Raw genomic sequence first — 16,799 nt, forward strand, 5'->3', positions numbered from 1 at the left:
TAAGTTGACATGAACCGCCCTACCCACGGGTAAACTTACACCAGTGTTGGACTGGCCCACAGGCATACCAGGAAAACTCCCGGTGGGCCCAAGTGTCAGTGGGCCCTTCTGATCACCCAACTATTTGCCTTGTATGCCTATACAACAGCAATTGCCCCATTTCTATATAAGAATAAACAGAAGAAATGGAGGAGGAGACTGATGATAATATTTGAGGAGAAGTGATTAAAAGATTAAAGAAAGTGAATAACAAAAAAAGGAAAAATAGTTTGGAGAGTGGGCCTGTGGCCATAGGTTTTCTGGTGGGCTTAAATTAATCAGGCATCCCAGTCCGACACTGACAGGCACTGCAGGTTTCGGGTTGACCCACCCATCACTAATCCCCGGTGCTGTGCATACATACTCAGTAGTAGTGCGCATCTTGACCCTACTGTGCTTTTGAACACACATCCATCATGATGCACTGCAGCGATGGGCCAGTCTGGCCTGTCCAACAGGACTTGTGTGTGCGCAAAAAGGACCCACTTGCCAGATGGCAAGAGGGTACCGGACTAGGGGTAGGAGGCAGAGAAGGCACGTGCCTGGCACCCACCCCCAGCTTTGTGCCCTAGGCACGTGCCTACCCCTAGTTCTGGCTCTGATGCACAGCGCTCTCTTGCGACACTCTGATGTCACTCTTGCCACCAAATTCAAAATTCAAAATAAAAGGTATTTTATTTTCCCCAGTCCTTGTACAAGCTGTTTTTTTTTTTTTTACTTCAGCTCCTAGCTAAGCTTTTATTAATGTTTTGATCTCCTGGTTATTGACTTCCATGCTGGTTTGCCACCTGCCATGATTTCAAGCCTGATTTCACCAAGATTCAGTCTTACCCTATTTCCGTGGCACCTTTTGGATAAAAGCCATGTTTAGGCTCCTTGACAGTCTGCAGCAGAAAGTTCCATAAAGCGCATCATTGAATAGCAGTTCGATAAGGAGTCTTCTGCTCACAAGAGAGCAATCTCCCAAGTAGTCCCAGGGTTCCTGCTTTAGATAGTATCTTATAATCATGATCTCTGAGAGTAAATCGTTTTTTTACCATGTCAAATAAACTTTATCTTGACTTTCGATTAATTTGCCCCAAGGTGTCTGTATTTAAAAAAAAGGAAATATTTCTGTATTAAAATCTAAATTTATATTTAGGGTTTTAAAAAAATAGATCCAAAAGAATGGATTGGTAATGGAAAATATCTGGAGGGTTAATTCACTTCTGGTTCACCTCAGAAGCTCTAGTGGTAGCTCTAATTAATTAAAAAATGGTTATCCCTTCTGTGTAATTGAAATAATAAACATATTTTCTATTGATTTATTTCCCTGTAGCTTCTCTATAAAAGTTACAGGCATGGGACCTGTTATCCAGAATGCTCGGGATCTTGGGGTTCCAGATAATGGATCTTTCTGTAATTTGGATCTTCCTACTTTTGCAGGCAGATTTATCAAGGGTCGAATTTCGAAGTGAAAAAACTTCGAAATTCGCATCGAATAGGTGTAGTACGAATAGGTTTTTTCCTTAAAATCAAAATCGTTTTATCGCACGATGAAATCCTTCGATCGTTTGATTCGTGCGATTTTACAAAAAACCTTCTTCTTCTCAAAACTTAGCCAACGGCTCATATAGGTTATAGGAGGTTCCCCCATAGGCTAAACAGCAATTCGGCAGTTTTAAGAGGGCGAAGTGTCGAAGTTGAAGTATTTTTCGAATGGTCGAATTTGTGAAGTATTTTCAATTCGAATTGTATTTTGGCCTATTTGATGGTCGAAGTACCCAAAAATTACTTCGGAATTCTACGTTTTTGAATTCGAAAATTCACTTCGACCCTTAGTAAATGGGCTCCTAAGTCTTCTAGAAAATCATGTAAATATTAAATAAACACAATAATATCTTAGTTGGGATCAAGTACAAGCTACTGTTTTATTATTACAGAGAAAAAGGAAATAATTTTTACAAATTTCAATTATATGGATCAAATGGACTCTATGGGAGAAGGCCTTTCTGTAATTTGGAGCTTTCTGGATAATATGTTTCCAGATAAAAGATCCCATAACTTTACTATAATAAACCTAGTGATAAATACATTTTAAATAAGTTTTAAATATCATAACAATTTGATATTTTCCCTTTAAAACACATTTTGTCATAGTTAAAATGAACTTCATATTCAAGGGAGTATAAATTGCATGAAGGAAATGGGCTGGAAAAACCCACAGCATAAAGCAGAAAATAACTTTTGGATGAAGCGTAAAAGTAAAGTTCAAACTAAATAATATTGTGTAATACTTACAGACTATTCTGAGGCAGCCTAATGTAAAGTTGAAAATCATTGCCATGTTGACATAGCCAAAGGTAACATATTCATTTTCAGCTTTCTGGATCTGTCTTCTGAATATTGAATTATATGTATGTTCTCTACTCTCTGAGTATCTTTAAATGAGCTGCAACTAGTGATGGGCAAATTTCTCCCGTTTCGATTCGCCGTAAAATTTGTAAATGTCCCTCAAAATTCACGAAACGGCGAATTTGAAGGATACAAAATCGTGAAATTTGAAGGTTTTCACAAAAAAATCGTGAAAACCTGACATTTTCACAAAAAAATCGTGAAAACCGGAAAATTGATGCCGGCGAATTTTCACCAGCGAATTTTCACAGGAGATTTGTGAATTTATTAGTTGGCGGCGAAACGTGGAAATTCGTCACAAATTCATGCGAGGCAAATTTATTCACCCATTACTAGCTGCAACCTGGTTCTTTTAGTACTTTCCTTGTTGATCCTACTCTCTTTGTCACTGGTTAATATTAGTGTAGGGGTACTTAATGGTTCTGCACTTGTCCCTCTCCTTTTCTCCCTATAACCAAATTGCCTGTTTTTTCTCTTCCCATCTTTCTGGCTGATACCTCTTTCTTACTGACCAGTTCTTATTAAACTAGTTACACCCTTTCATTATCTTATTTTATCCAGTCACTAGCTATTATTTCTTGAATGACACCATCTCAAGCTGATTTTATCAAAGAAGAATGAATCATTGTCCATCAAAATCTGGTCTTCTTCTAACCTTTACTATTAATAATGGTTAAATCTGGGCCGCTTCACAGAATAATTCGTAAAACGCTGAAAAATTCCATGAAACTGCAAAAAATTTCGAAACGTATTGAAGTCAATAGGTGTCAAAATGATTTTGACGCACAACAATTTTTGAAGTGAGTGACAATTTTTATATGGGTGACTATTTTGTCAAAATGCATTAAAGTTAATGGCCATTTTTGACGCAGTTTCATGAAAGCATTCACGGGTGGCGAAACTCGAAAATTGCCGCAAATCCATGCCTGCCAAATTTCTTCGCCCATCACTATTTACTGTTAATGCTGTTGACATTTTTATCAGCTCAACAAGAGGTCTACGGGTTATCTTTGAGTACTGCAAGCTTCTACAACCCAGCCTTTCACCATCACTCTTCATCCAGCCTTACACCACTACTGTTCAATTCAACTTTCACCACCATTTTCCAATCCAGCTTTTCACCACCATTGTTCAATTCAAATTTTACCATCAGTATTTAATCCAGGCTTTCACCACCACTCTTTATCCATCTACACCTCTGTGAATTTCTTCAGATGTCACCTCTTTGAAGAGTTACAATGTGCCATTGTGATTGGATTAGTGGAAGAGTTTATATGACGAGAATTTCCCACACCAGTCAGTTGTACTGAAGAAGCTGCTCGGATGAGTAGTGAAACGTCTTCATTGTTTTTAAATTTACCTATACTAGATATACTTTATCCAGCTGTTCACCACCATTCTTTAATTTAGCCTTTCACCAACACTCTTCAACCCAACTTTCACTATCACTTGTCAATCCAACTTTCACAATCACTTGTCAATTCAACTTTCACAATCACTTGTCAATCCAACTTTCACAGTCACTTTTCAATTCAACTTTCACAATCACTTGTCAATTCAACTTTCACCAGCAATTTTCTATTCAACACTCACCCACTTTCCACCTCTTGTTATAAGGCCAGTGGTCCACTCTCCAACCGAATTAATCAAGCTCCAATATATGACACAGCTCCGTTCAGAAATTTCAAGTTTAAAAAGCCATGTAATGTATTGTTGCAGATCATAAAAGCCATGTGATAAATAAATGCTTTTAAACTTGAAATTTGAAAGAAGGTTAGGCTTATTTATATTATAATTGTTCTCTCTCTCATGCATTGTGTGTTATTATTTTGCATGCTGTCTGGGCTGACAACTGCTGCTTAGAACTCTGTTTAGAAATGGTTTACATGTGCAATATGTGCACTACAGGTAGAAAATAAAGATTTGACTTAATTTAAGGTCTGAGCATTAATCAAACAATTCATTCACAGTGTGAGATATTAGACTACTGAGTGCACACCACAGGGACTAATTGAGGGTTTCATCAGTAGCAATCTGGGATTTCACCTTGTAATTTTCTTACTTTTTTTTTTTTAAGGTGAACAAGAAACCTCTGCATCAATGCAAGACAAAATTAAGCCTGTAGTTGGGACTGTTCTTTTATCATTCAGGGTGTAGATCTAGAAGAATAGATAAGTGATCACGCCCTTCCTGTACTTCAGCTATTTGGACCTTGAAATTGTTTAAAGGCAGAACACAACCTGCCCGAGCTACAACCCGCCCCCCCCACATGTGCCTTCCTCTTCTTGCAACCGCAATTTAAGAATTTTGGCTAAATATTGTTTCTTAACAGTTAACCCGTGAAGTGGAATTCTCTCCCTCAATCAGTGGTACTGGAAAATACATTAGATAGCTTTAAGAACGGGTTTGGATGGTGTTTAGCAAGGGAGGGACTGGTCCCATTGCCATTTTGGAGTCAGGAAGGATTTTTTTCCTATGTGAGGCAAATTGGAGAGGCTTCAAATAGGGTTTTTCGCCTTCCTCTGGATCAACTGGCAGTTAGGCAGGTTATATATAGACTTAATGGGCGTGTGTCTTTTTGTACATAGATGAGTGCGCCAATAAAGAGTTGAGATACGGTAACAAAATTCCAAATTCCAGTGCAAAGTTGTAAGTGAAACTATATATTCTCTTCATTATTAGCAATAACAACAGTCTTGTATTAAAGATTGGTATTGGACTAAATGGGCAAATCTTAAATCTTAAATCCTACCCCAAGAGTAATATTAGAAGCTGAAAGTGTCACTTTCTTTATCTGCTCAAGTCTGGAAGCTGTCTTTAAAGGGCATGTAAAGGCAAAAAAATAAATCCCATTTTTACTTTCTTTAATGGAACAGAAACCTATCTCCAATATACTTTAATTAAAAAATGTGTACCGTTTTTATAAGAAACCTGACTGTATGCAGTGAAATTCTCCCTTCATTGCTGTGGATAGGAATTGTCAGACGGCCCCTAACTGCTCTGCAGGGAAACAATCATACTTATGAACAGCAGGGGGAGCCCCCGCCTTACTTCCCAGCCATGCAGAACTCAAGCAGCTTTGTTTATGACGATCCCTAAGCAGCCCAGACCACACTGAGCATGAGCACAGTCTTAGTCTTGCAAAGATGTTTAACAAAGTTACAAGATGGTGACCCCCTTTAGCCAACTCTGAAAGCATAAATTATTTGTTTGATTAGGCTTGTGGTGCAGTAAGTTCATGTTTATATTTAGTATACAAAATACAGCATTTCTAGCCTTATTCTATTTTAGACCTTACATGCCCTTTAAGTAATTCTAAAAACGAGAATTCTATATTAATAATACTATAGCCCAACCATTTATCTGCCAACAATGTAGAAGCCAGAGAAAATACATTTCTAATCAGCTCCATCAAGAGGAAAACATAGGAAATAAGGGCACTACTCTAAAGCTTGGATACCAACTAAATTATTCCAAGGATTCAATGCATTCTGAAAGCAAAGAGAGGTGGGTTACAGCAAAAACTTTAACGTTTTGTGGCTAATAATCGAATATATTCTATATAATACACAAAAGCCATGAATATCCTGTAAATTATATCCTTATAAACGGTGAGTAGTGATGTCATCAGTTATAAACAGTGAGTAGTGATGTAATTTCTGTCACATGACTCACTAAAATTTGTGTATTATAATAAATAAAGTACCCCCAATTGTAAAATATGAGGATATTATAAGTTACCTCGGAGTTCCATGACCTGTATAAAAACACTCGGCCTTCGGCCTCGTGTTTTTATATGGTCATGAAACTCCTCGGTAACTTATAATATCCTTATATTTTACAAGAGGGGGCACTTTATTCACTATATATACTATGAACATACTTACTGTTTTCTTTTTGATTTCTTCTTCATTTTGATGTCAATCTAAACAAAACAGCAGAATTGGCTCATTTTTAATATAATATTTTTATAGTATCATCCTACCTCATCAGTACATTGCATTTTTATTTCTTTTACAGTTTTTCAATAATTTTCTGCAATAGAATGTAAAAGCTTGTCATTCCCTGCATATTCTGTGATGTTTTTGAAACAGACATGTCATTTCTCCGTTGTTAAACCCACTTAGCTCAGAAGAGCTTGTTGGGGAAAGGCCAGTTTCTTTTATGAATGCAAATGTAATATATAACTAACAGTGCTTTGAGGCGTCACACAAATACTGTGCATTTGATGTGTATAAGTTTGTGGTGTCCAAGTGTATGTATGTTATACAGGTATGGGACCTGTTATCCAGAATGCTTGGGACCTGAGGTTTTCCAGATAATGGATCTTTCTGCAATTTAGATCTTCATATCTTAGGTCTAATAAAAAATATTTAAACATTAATTAAACCCAATAGAATTGTTTTGCCTCCAGTAATGATTAATTGTGTCTTAGATTGAATCAAGTAGAAGTTACTGTTTTATTATTACAGAGAAAAAGGAAATTTGGATTATTTGATTAATGGAGTCTAGGGAGACAGCCTTTCCATAATTTGGAGCTTTCTATATAATGGGTTTCCGGATAACGGATCCTATACCTTTATGTCTATATGTGCTGTTTGTGTTAAAGGGCATGTAAAGGCAAAAAAATAAAATCCCATTTTTACTTTCAATAATGAAAAAGAAACCTGTCTCCAATATACTTTAATTAAAAAATGTGAAACCTGACTGTATGCAGTGAAATTCTCCCTTCATTTACTGCTGTGGATAGGAATTGGCCGACGGTCCCTAACTGCTCTGCAGGGAAACAATCATACTTATGAACAGCAGGGGGAGCCCCTGCCTTACTTCCCAGCCATGCAGAACTCAAGCAGCTTTGTTTATGATGATCCCTAAGCAGCCCAGACCACACTGAGCATGTGCACAGTCTTAGTCTTGCAAAGATGTTTAACAAAGTTACAAGATGGTGACCCCCTGTAGCCAACTTTGAAAGCATAAATCATTTGTTTGATTAGGCTTGTGGTGCAGTAAGTTTGTGTTTATATTTAGTATACAAAATACAGCATTTCTAGCCTTATTCTATTTTAGACTTTACATGCCCTTTAAGTGTATGTTGTGTTTTTGTTTGTGTGGAGGGGTAAGGTTGTAATTATTGCACTCTCTAGTCCTTTTAAAGTTTTTGCAAATGTTTATGCAATGAGTGCTGTGGTCTCCAATTAGCACCTTGCTGAAGACCAGAACCTTAACATTTGCATTTATTGGGCCTTATTTAGTGTAGAATCTCAGCAGAGATTAGAGATTTTCAGTATTTGACTTTGGCCCAATTGTTTGTGTTTCCTGGATTCTGCCTATGCTGACTTGAAGAACATTTTTAACCCTTGGTTCCTTGCCTTTGGACTTTCTCTAGTCTTTTCTAGTGATTGTGGTGCTTGCCCTACTTGTTACAGTGCCTATTTGCCTATCTTAGCTTCAGTACCTGATCCAGTGCCTATTTTATGTGCCCATCTTGCTTGCTTTATCTATCCTGCATTTGTCTAAATAAATATAAATCTATTTTCCAGTACCTATTCTGCATGTGCCCAAGTTTCTGCTTCCCAGTGTTGCACTTGGGTGACCAGGGCCCACCAGGTCTGCTGCCCAGTAGCCAGTTGCAGCTCCTCCATACGGCACCAGCCACCCCCCCCCCACTGCTGCATGGACCACACTTCCTCCATGCAGCCATGATCAGGTAGGGGTAGGGCTCGTGTCCAGCCCCTGCTCCTTTCTCATTAGTCTCCAAATTCAATCAAAAGTCCAGTGGCCCTGCCATTTACTTACAATGGATTCAGAAACCCCATAAAACTAAATTTTTTATTTCACTATTTAACATGCAGTAATTAGATCAGTGCTTGTTGCTGAGAGCATGATGTGTATTTCTACACTGGGGCAAATGTGTTTTTCAAATAAATGCAATGTAAATAATTGTCTAATTGAGAAACAACTAATCATGCTTCTATCTTGGTTTCATCAGGAGCCATGTCTTTGTATGCAGGGCCGCTCTTGCCATGAGGAAGGTGACAACCAACCTTGCCTCCAGTGGCATGAAATTGCCAGTTATCAGGGGCGGCAGTGCCAGAGCGTTTGCTGGCGTAAATTCGCCCTTTAGTGTATTTGTACCTATGCTGTTCCTCTGTACCGAAGCAAACATTTAATTGGCAACTCCTTGTAGATCTCAGGTTCTGCAAGATTCTATTCCATTCTAATGATCTTATAGTCATCCTGATCTAGATCTCTCCGTTATTGCAGGTTCATGGTACAGAACATTTCAGAAATCCAAGTAAATAATAAAATCTACAAATTGTTTATTGGTTTGTCATTTTAAACTACAGCTGGAGAGGTATAATTCTGACTTATGGCAAGCCATTGTTAAGAATGATCTAAGATCTAAGATATTATCAAAATAATTTGTATCACATACATTGTTCAGTGGCAGCTTGCGATCTGCTTGGTGGAAATCCATTGGCACTTAAAGGATTAAACATTAATAATATTTTTTATACACAAGGTTAATATTTGACTTGTATTCTGGCCTTTAAGACTCAAAACAGGGGTTAATCGATTGCAGTCAAAATGTGCCACATGTATACCTTTATATTTTATTTAGTTCACATGATCTTTATGCCTCTGGGAATGGTTGGCCTCTAGATTTATGCCTTCCAACATGTTGATAGATTTCACGCAATGTAACTAGGTCATAATTGCATTGGGACAAAACTGCAGAAAATTCCCCTCGAGGAGCAGTGGATGCCACAACCAGACAGATGACCGAGTCTTAAGGAGAGAGAACAGAGGCAGAATACTAGGAATATATAGAGTGGAAAACGGGCTTCTTGTATTGAGTCACAATAAACAGCTGTCTGGGAATGCTTAAGGATCGCAGTGTGCTTTTAAAATCAGTAGCTTGCTGGCTCCGTATTACATGTCAGGCTTGGAGAACATATAATTGCCCAACAGGCAAGCCAGCTCCATAACTCCTTAAATTGACGGATTGTGGCAACTGAGAATTGCGCGTCTGAAAATACAAACAAGAAACCTGTTTAGTTTTGTTTCTTTTTGGAACTTTTATGCTGCCAGGCAAAGGAACAGAAAAGCACTTTACACTTCGATAACACAGATACTTAATATTGTCATGTCTTCTGTGAAGTCAAACAGGCTTAGCAATGCCTTGCTTCTGTGCTATTTATAGTTGATGGGCAGGATCTACTAGCTAATGTTTAAAGACAGGGAGAGGTAAAATCACTGGAGTGCCTAACAGGGCCGTAACTAGGGGTAGGCAGACGAGGCACCTGCCTAGGGCACAAAAACGGGGGGGGGGCGCGCTTGGCAGGTACCTGTAAAAGTGTCTTATGCCTACCTCTAGTTCCTGTTTGCTGCCTGTGGCGCTCTCCCTTCCCTCATCTCCTCTCCGTTAGTCTCAGCTCCCCTCCCTTCCCATGTACCGCTCTTTCCTCTGCTACTGCGTGTGAGCTCATGTGCACAGTTGCGTTCGTATACGTTCGTGTTTGTGTGTGCGCCGTTGTATGGGGGAGCGGACTGGCAAAGTTGCGTCTCTGTAGCCGAACGAAGGCGAAGTTTCGCTAGTGTTTATTCGTCAGTGCAAGCATTTCACTTGCTAGCGCTCATTTGAAACTTTGTTAGTGCTCTTACACTTAGGTGAATTTGAATAGGTCATATATATTTGTTTATTAGAGATGTTGGTGCAAATGCTTGAAGTGGCCACTTATTATAACACATGTCCAAGGAAGCAAAATAAAGACAAAAGAGACTCTCTAATGCCCTAGACATGAGCCCACCCTAAAACAAATGTGGCATGCCCCTCAAATGGCTGGAAAAAAAATGTTAACACAAAAAATTTTAACAGTTAGAATTTTTGAAGGAAATCCTGCTTTAAAATATGAAAAAACACCAGCGTGTTTTATAACTTTTATGACTTTTTGGCATACAGGATATGATGTCACTGATAAGATTGAAGAGGATTTAGCTTCATCTCATCAGTACGCCAGGTCTAAAGTGGTGAAGAAAACTCTGCCATCACTATAATTTGGGTCTTCATACATTAAGGGAGTTATTTACTAAACTCCAAATGCAAAAATCACGAAAAATTCATGATTTTTTTTATATAAAATCGAACTTTTAAAAAATCTTTTTAGGAAATGAATTAAACACCGAGGATAAAAAAGTCAGAATCAAAAAATCCGGCATCTCAGACCTGTCGAGGTTGCATATAAGTCAATGGGAGAAGTCCCAATGATTTTTGTGATGTGTACTGGGTTTTTGGCAATACCCTGAAGTTTTCAGAGAATTCGGGCAAAATTTTGAGTTTTCGGGTGAAAAATACGAAAAAACCCCGCAAAAACCGCAAACAAAATTTTCGGGAAAGTTTATTAATAAATATTCCATATAAGGAATCATTCTCTAATTTTGATGTTCATATACTGGTTATGTCCACTTTAAATTAATTGAAACATTAAATAAACCCAGTAAGCTTGTTTTGCTTCCAATAGGGATTAATTATATATTGGGATCAAGTACAAACTACTGTTTTATTATTACAGAGAAAAAAGAAATCCATTTTAAAAATCTGAATTATTTGATTAAAACGGAGTCTATGGGAGTCCACTTTCCAGAGCTTTCTGGATAATGGATTCTCATACTTGTAATAAATTGCCCTGATATGAGCCAATGCGTTGGTAGTGGAGGAGAAAGAGTGAGTTCTACACCTAAGGCACCCAAAAGGGTTAAATCTACGCATTCCTTTACCCTTGATTTTTGCTATTTTGGCTCATTTAAAGGCTGACAATTTTGAGTGAATGCTCATTCACAGGACAATAGAAAGAGCCGTGGTTAAAGATTAATCTCGCAGTATCAAAAAAAAAAAAAGGCAAACGCTGGAGATTTGGTGCCCAGATGGAAAACGCTTCTGCTAAGTCAATTTTGTTGGTATAAATTACTTTTCTCATTAAAAAAACATATCAAAAGGGTCACAGTGCTCTTGATCATGAAACAAATAGAAAATAAATACACTGGAATAAGTGCAAAATATCAAGTAATACCTGATCACTGCACAAATGAGTTCAGAGAATTTTCCAAGCAATGATCGTATACATAAAATGATTCTAACTGTTCATTGCAATATGCAATACAATATTATAATAAACCATGGAAACATATTTTAAAAATGCCTCAATCTTTCAGGCTTGAGACACCTTTCACGAAACCCTGTTCATGAATTCACTCTGGGTTTCGGGCCTCATCAATCGTTATTATTTTTTTCTGCAAACATATCATTTTTACCATTTTTACTCTAAGGAGAGCTACTTAGAGAATCGTGCATCTTTTCCTCCAGCAGTATTCAAAGATTGAAGTAAATAAATGTGCTAAGTGCATGTAATACAGAAGACATCCCTCTCGCTAACAAAACTGTCTCTATCAGGGCTCACACATGCCCAGAAAAAATTCTGCAAGCCCTGTGCATGCGCACAAAATCGCATGAGGATCTGCGGTCACATGATGCAGCCGTTAGTCGACGCTGACCTCCATGTATTCCTGTTTCCCCATTGCTTCATAACAAAGAGAAGATTTGAAGCTCCTGCACTGACTCTGGTTATTATTTACAGTTTGTTAGCGAACGCAGGAGTTGAGGAGCGGAGCTCAAGTAAATCATTCCAGAGTTGGAGCCTGTTTGAGTGAGGTCTGTATTAATACATTATTAATAATAGAAACGACACAGTTTAAAAACATGCATATTTTAACTAGATACTAAGCCCTGTATTTTTTTTTTTCAACATCAGTCACATCACCGGGTCACATAGGAGGCGCATGCGCAATAGCGAGGAAGCTCAGGGTGGAAGTGACGCAGCAATTCGAAAATGGCGGCATCAAACTTTAAACCACGATGACACTTTGGAACGTTGGTGCACATTTCATGAGTTAATTAACTCAAGCAGGGTCTCCATAAAGTTTGCTCAAGCCCAATAGCTCAAGCAATCTTAAATAGGCCCCTTAATGCTATTTATTTAAAAATACAAAAAGACCAGTTCAGCATTCTTCATGATTTGCAGACTTTCATGTCATTGATTTAAAAATGGCTACTCATAAGTAGTACTCATAAATGTACAGTAAATCCCAAGCTCCATCTATTTTGAAGAACATCAGAGCAGCCTTCGTTGTCAGAATGGTCAGAAACTGACCAGCAGGTGGTGATGTTGTAACAAAATTCATCCATATTAACAGTACATGTATCATTTAATATCCTGGAATTAAAAAAAAAATAAATAATTAATGTAAATTGCAGAATTTTTTATCTCATTTGATAATTTAAAAGGTTTACTTACCCTTTCAGGGAAATGTTTCTCTTAAGGCACTTGTCAGAAGAAAGAAAGAGGCCTGGGGGCAAATTCACTAATCTGAGGAAATTCGCCAGCGCCGGCTTCGCTCACAGCGCAACACTTTGCCAGGCATAGATTCGCCAGGACAACGCTAATTCATTAAAATCTGAAGTTGCGTCCAGGGTGCTGAACTCTGGTGAAGTTGCGTTAGCGTTACTGCGTCAAGCGAAGTGAAGTTGCACTAGCATTGGCTAATTTGCATACGGCGGGTAGTTAAAGTTGAATGGACGTATATGTTGAAGCAAATACATTACATTACACAAGCCCAGGAAACCTAGTTTATGGGCCATATGTTAGGAAATATATTGGGGAACCCGGGTACCCAAAAAATTTTTTACAGACTTCTGCAGCCTATCACCCTGAAAAAGTAAAACACGCCAGCATTTTTTGGGACTTAGAAAATGTACTAAAAATTGAAGAAGCCCTATACATTCCATTGCACTTCGCCTAGTCTGAGCTGACGAAGGCAAGTCTGGCGGAACAGGTAACGTTGAGTAAAAGGAGCGAAACTTCGCCTGGCGTAAGAGTGTGAAGTAGCACTAGAATCTATCTCCTTCACTAGCGAAGTTATGCCTGCACCCGTTAGTAAATCTGCTAAATCTCTAAATTACGGCACAATGTCGAATTTTCGCTAACGTAAGTTACTTCGCCCTTTAGTGAATTTCCCCCCTGGTCTGATGTTCTTCTGCTTAGGAAAGATGTGAGAAAAGTTCTCTGAGGTTTATAATTTTCTATTCACTTTAATGCATTTGGAGTGAGAAAAAATTGTCGTAGAGGTGAACATTGTTGAGCATAATAAATGTTGATGCCCATTGATTTCAATGTGTTTTGCACATTTCTTTGCAGTTTGCTGATTTTTTGGCAAAGTGAAATGGGACAGATCCACTCATCACTACTATTAAAGCATGTATTGGGTTAATAAGGGAGCTGAATGAGATGTATTAGCTATAGAATTGGAAATATCGCAAAATAAATCAGTAAATCATATTTACTTTAGTGAAAATGTCTAGAAATCAAAGATTTCTAATCTGTGGGGGCTGGCCCAACAAGAGGCTCCAGAAGACAATAAATGTGTAAAGAATAAACAAGAAATTTGTATATTATGTTCATTGTAAGCTCCACTGGGGCAGAAAGTAGTGATGAGCAAATTTATTCGCCAGGCGCGAATTTGCGGCGAATTTGCGCGATTTGCCGCCAGCGAATAAATTCGCGAAATGGCCGCGAAAATTCGCGGTGGCGTAAAAAAAACGGGCGCCGGCGTCAAAAACGAGACGCCGGTGCCGTTTCGCTGATTTTTCGCCGTTTTGCAAATTTTTCGGCGAAACGAAACGGAGCAAATTCGCCCATCACTAGCAGAAAGCAATGATGTATAATCTCTGTAAGGGCTGAACTCCACAAGTGTTTTTATTAAAAAGTATCAATAATTATATAATTATAAAATTGTAAGCTTACAGAGCAATAGTTTTGGGCTGTCGGGTCAGTGACCCCCATTTGAATGCTGGAAAGATGCAGAAGTGGAAGGGAAATATTTTGAAAATGGTAACTAGTGATGGGTAGGGATGGGTAGGGATGCACCGAATCCACTTTTATGGATTCAGCCGAACCCCCGAATCTGTCGTGAAAGATTCGGGCGAATACCGAACCAAATCCGAATTTGCGTATGCAAATTAGGGGTGGGAAGGGGAAAACATTTTTTACTTCCTTGTTTCGTGACAAAAAGTCACGCAATTTCCCTCCAGTCCCTAATTTGCATATGCAAATTAGGATTCGGATTCAGTTCAGGCGGGCAGAAGGATTCGGCCGAATCCGAATCCTGCTGAAAAAGACTGAATCCTGGCCGATTCCCGAACCGAATCCGGTGCATCCCTAGTGATGGACGAATAAATTCACCTGGCACGAATTTGCAGAGAATTTCCTCATTTCGCCACCGGCGCATAAATTTGCAAATCACCAAAAAAATTCTGGACCCGCATCCAAAAATTCGTTTGGATGCACATTGATTTTAACGCCAGCGACTTTTTTGTCAGTTTCCGATTTTCACAATTTCTTCACGAAAATTTCAGATTTTCATGAATTTTTTTCGTGAACTTTTTAGATTTTTATGATTTTTCCGTGAAACTTTCCGATTTTCGCCATTTTTTTGTGAATTTTTTTTACCGTTTCTTGAATTTCGCTAATTGTTGGCGAAGCGAAACGGGAGAAATTGGCCCATCACTAATGGTAACAAATAAATAATGAAGACCAATTGCAAAGCTGCTATCGATGGGACAATTCGACTCCAGCTCATAGCTTTTCTATCATTTTATCCCTTTTAGTGCCTCGGAAAGTAAAATCCACTGAGACCATACAAAAAGACTGCTATAGAATTTATGTTTCTGGTTGGCTTTTTGAGCTACGTTGTGTGTTTGATTACATGGCAAGTCTTGGCATAGATCAAAGAGCCAACTAAAAACACAGAGAGGGTCAAAGCAAGGCACACTCTTCTTTTAAGTCAAGGAACTCTTTATTCCTTAAAAAAAAGTACACAACTCACCTTGAATAGTAAAATATGGGAGAGGTCCTTTAAGGTTCTTGTTTTTCTTTCTGTGTCTGTATCTGTAACAGCGAGTAATTCCATTACCTCTCTTATCATTTAATAAGATATATATATATATATATATATATATATATATATATATATATATATATATATATATATATATATATATATATATATATATATATATATATATATATATATATATATGCCGAGACACCAAGGGAGATTCAATTAAAGGTTTAAATGCAAAGTAAATGAAAGTAAATAAACCATTACATTCCATTAAATAACATCTACTTTTAAATAATTAAATCCTTTTACACATCATTTAAACATCTTGCAGCATCAAATTAACAATTAAATATGGTATTAAAAACATGCCACAGCAAATAAATTACATTTGTGGTCACATTATGCATTAGCCAATGTTTTTTTTTTTTTTCTTCAGTTCTGTATTTATTTATTGCAAAATTATTTTCTTTGTTTTTCTTTCTTTGCACAAGAGTTCAGTTCAAGCACAGGATACATAGTAGCTAACTAGTGATGGGCGAATTTATTCACCAGGCGCGAATTCTCTGCGAATTTTCGCGATTCGCCACCAGCGAATAAATTTGCGAAACGCCCGAGAAAATTTGCCGGAAAAAATGGGCGCCGGCGTCAAAAACGGGCGCCAGCGGCAAAAACGAGCCGGTGCCGCTTCGTGAATTTTTCGTCATTTCGCGAATTTCACGTGAAATTCGAGAATTTTTCGGCGAAGCGAAACGGCACAAATTCGCCCATCACTATAGCTAACAGATAAGTTCTGAAAAATTCCATTATATATTTCAGAGCGTATCTGTTATCCACTGTATATCCTGAGCCGTTTCTCCTTTTTCAACTTTGAATGGCTGCCCCCGTGGCTACACAGCAGCTTGTTTTTATTAACTATTGTAGCATTCCTTTAAACACTTTCATTTTTTGGCGTTACTGTTCCTTTAAGTCTACTAAAAAAATAATCTTCCTATAGAAAGTTTGAATCAAATACAATTTACTATTTTTATTATTTTTATTATTTTATTATTAGAGAGAAAAAGGGACCCATTTTTAAAAATGTGAATTATTTGATTAAAATGAAGTCTATGGGAGATGGCCGTCCTGTAATTCCAAGCTTTCTTGATAACGGGTTTCCCTGATGACAGATCCTATACCTGTATTATTATTATATCTTATTGTACCATGTTGAATATACTCTGAGTTTATGCGTTGGGAGGAGAGTAAACAAGCACAACATGAAAACCTTGTACTTTTAACATTAATCATATTTAGAGAAGAGCTAAATGATTTGCACCGATCTTAATTTGAAAATGTTGTGGACTTTAGATTGAAAAAATTGGCATGAATAATTAATTATTTTTTCTAATTTCATACAAGTTTCTAGATTT

Source organism: Xenopus laevis, chromosome 7S, assembly GCF_017654675.1.
Source record: "Xenopus laevis strain J_2021 chromosome 7S, Xenopus_laevis_v10.1, whole genome shotgun sequence".
Classification (NCBI taxonomy): Eukaryota; Metazoa; Chordata; class Amphibia; order Anura; family Pipidae; genus Xenopus; species Xenopus laevis.